This window comes from Chrysemys picta, chromosome 1 (assembly GCF_011386835.1).
Source record: "Chrysemys picta bellii isolate R12L10 chromosome 1, ASM1138683v2, whole genome shotgun sequence".
Lineage (NCBI taxonomy): Eukaryota > Metazoa > Chordata > Testudines > Emydidae > Chrysemys > Chrysemys picta.
In genome coordinates this window covers 77398165-77401417 of record NC_088791.1, presented here as the reverse complement: position 1 = coordinate 77401417, position 3253 = coordinate 77398165, and positions in this window count along the sequence as shown.

Genomic DNA, 3253 nt, shown 5'->3' with positions numbered 1-3253 from the left:
GCACATTAAGATGTACAAACATTGATGACAAAATTTAATTTTTAGAGTTAGGTTTAAATATATATATTTTTTTTGGTTCAGAAAATCAGTTTAAAAATGTAAGAATGATTAATCAATCTTAAGAAAAAATGGCCCACCAGTAGATCATTACAAATAAATCATGACATTGTTTTACAACAATATTTCACCTTCTTCTTTAACAAGTGAGGGGAATCATAGCCTAGTACTTCTATAAATTTTCTTCTCATTGTTGCATGATGATCACATATTTCAAACATTAGCTAAAGTGCTCAGGAGAAAGGGCAGGTAAATCACCTCCTTTTGTTTTTAGTACATTCTCCACACCATCTGTGAAGGAAAATGTGTTGAAGAAGCAACTAAAAGTTCAGTCACTCATAGTAAGAAATCAGTAAGTGGATAAAATCTATTTATTTAAAAAAAAAAAAAAAAAGAGTTGAAGTATGTGTTAAAGCTAACAAAAGTCTTGTAGACTGAAGAAGTGTATCCAACAGAAAAAGATCATTTTGATACCCTTATTTCACACAGAGTAGAAATTCATTCAGACTATATTATATATATGCACACACATATATAGACAGACATTTCTTTTGTAAAATACTCTTGTAACAGATGTAGCGCTTTACTCCACAAATAGTGCCACTGACTTCAATACCACTATTTTTGCAGGAAGTGGCTACCCAAAGGGATTATAGGTATTTAACTTTTAAGAATATAAGAATGGCCATAGTGGGTCAGACCAGTGGTCCATCTAACCCAATATCCCTGTCTTCTGACAGTGCCAGATGCTTCAGAGGGAATGAACAGAACAGGGCAATTATTGAGTGATCCAGTCCCAGTCATCCAGTCCCGGCTTCTGGCAGTCAGAGACCATTAGTCACTGTGGGCCAGATTCTGCCACCCTTACCGTTGTTGAATAGTACCATACTCTTGACCTGGTGACTCACTTACGCTGGTGGTGAGCAACTATCCACATGAATAGTCCCATTGTCTGCTGTGGGACTAGTCATATGAGTAACCATTCCCCATTGTGCATAAGTTCACAGTTTGGCTTTCTGTGAGGAGTCCCATTGAAATTGTCTAGAGGGGTCACTAAACTGGCTGTTAATTGAAATCAGTGAGACTACTCACTGAGTAAGGGCTACTCAATAAGAGTAGTAAAGGAGGAAGAATCTGACCCTGTTGTATTATTTGACATCTAACATATGAGGGTGGTTTTTCTACATGCTGCAGCATATAGACTATCGTTCATACTAAGAGACTCGGCTGTTGCGAGAGTGTGACAAGTTTAACTCAGGGTCTGCAATTTATCACACTTCGGGTTTAATGATGCTTGAATACCTGTTTGTTTAATGCATCAGGGTATGCTTGCAAAAGGTAACAAATCATTTCCATTGTTCAAAATGGAGAGGAAAAGTTTAATTCAAATATAACCCTTCCAGTTGATTACAATCAGCAGGAAAATGAGGGGTTCCCTCCCCACCTTTGCTTCTTGCTAGGATTCAAACATCTAGCAGTTTTGTAATGTTTTGAACATGACAGTTTATTTCCTGCAAACACTCTGTCACTGCAATACATTGCTGGGAATTGTTCAGTTCTAATCTTGACCTAAACTGCCTTGTAAAAATGAACTTTAATGCAGAATTTCCTGGACGATAATTGAAACTTCTGGTATTACAATATACAAGTAAACTGAAGGAAAGGCAATGATAAAATGGCTCAATGTTTTGCCAGTTGAGCTTTCATTGCCTTACTGCTAATGATGCTCTAATAAAAGTTATCTGGAAATTGATCTGGCATGTTCCATATACTATACCTTAAAAATTATTATGTTGAAATGCTAAAAAAAAAATAATAATAACAAAAAAAACACATTTTGAAATTGAAAACAATTTGACCTGTGAAAAATGCTTGGATTTTCATCACTTTAATCCTTCTTCATATGGCACAAGTGTCTGTATAGCCATTGTATCTTTACATATGTTAAAAACAAATCGGTCTGCTTTAAAGCATAAGGCACATTTTACAGTTGTCTAAACAGGTCATTAAAAAAGCTGCTAAATGTGAGCCTGAAAATTCCCCCTTCTTCTCCCCGCCCCCAATATCCAAAATTGAAGAAGCTCATTTTGGCAAGGTAATAAAATTAGGAAACCACAAGTCTATAAATGAATAAAAGGCTGATCTTTTTGTTAAAGACTGTGCATAGGACAACTTTCTTTTCAAATCATCCAATTTAAAATATTTGCTATAAAAATCTCATTTCCAATTAATAATAATGCTTTCAAAGTGAGGCTTATTTACTGCACTTAAGGATTATGGATTGGATCCTTCTCACATTTAAGTCATTAGAAGCTTGGCCTTCATCTCAAACAGAAAGAGGATCCCTAGATCCCTGTAGTTTTGTTTTATTAATACTACTTAGTTCAGTTTTGTTGTACTGAAAAATGCTTCCCCGCTGCATCCCTTGCTTCGAAGTGGTGGCTAGAGAGAAAAGCAAGAAGCACGGGCTGTGTGGAGAGCTGTATCCTGTTCTAATCACAGCCATGCAAGTCCTTCTTTATTTCAATTAATTTACTTTGCCTTTATGAACTTGAGAGACTGGCTGTTGCTTTCAAGGAGCCTGACATTTCACTCATCTGAAGGAGCCTGGAATGTGACAGGGGAAAGGGAGGAGAAGTAAATCAAAGCAGATAGCAATTCTCCAGATGTAAAGTATTTTTCTTCCCCCCCCTCCCTATTTTTAAATGTCAAAGTCTGCTAACGTTTTAATTCCTTTGTAATATGCAGCGAGCATATAGAGCCCAATCCTGCTGCCACTGAACTCAATGAGAGTTTTGCCATTGACTTTCTGCTCCCAGTGAAACCACGGGAAATGTCTCATTAAACTCAATGAGAGCACACTCAGGTCTATATGAGTAAAGGATCAGACTCACCATTCCATTACACCAGTTTTACAATGGTATAACTCCATTGAACTCAATACATGGGTGTAGCAGAATAATGGATCAGGCCCAAAGCAGCAGCGGCGTGCTCACAGAGTTAGACCTACAACATTTATTTACAATAAGGAGAATCATATGCTTAACACCCCACACAATGTGCTTAAAGATTTATATCACAGCCTTGATATGACAAATGTATTTTCCTCACCAGACTTCCTCCTTTATCAGGTATTCATTCATAAGGAATTCCTTTTGTACGTAGCACTGACATATATCAAAATATAACTGATGTA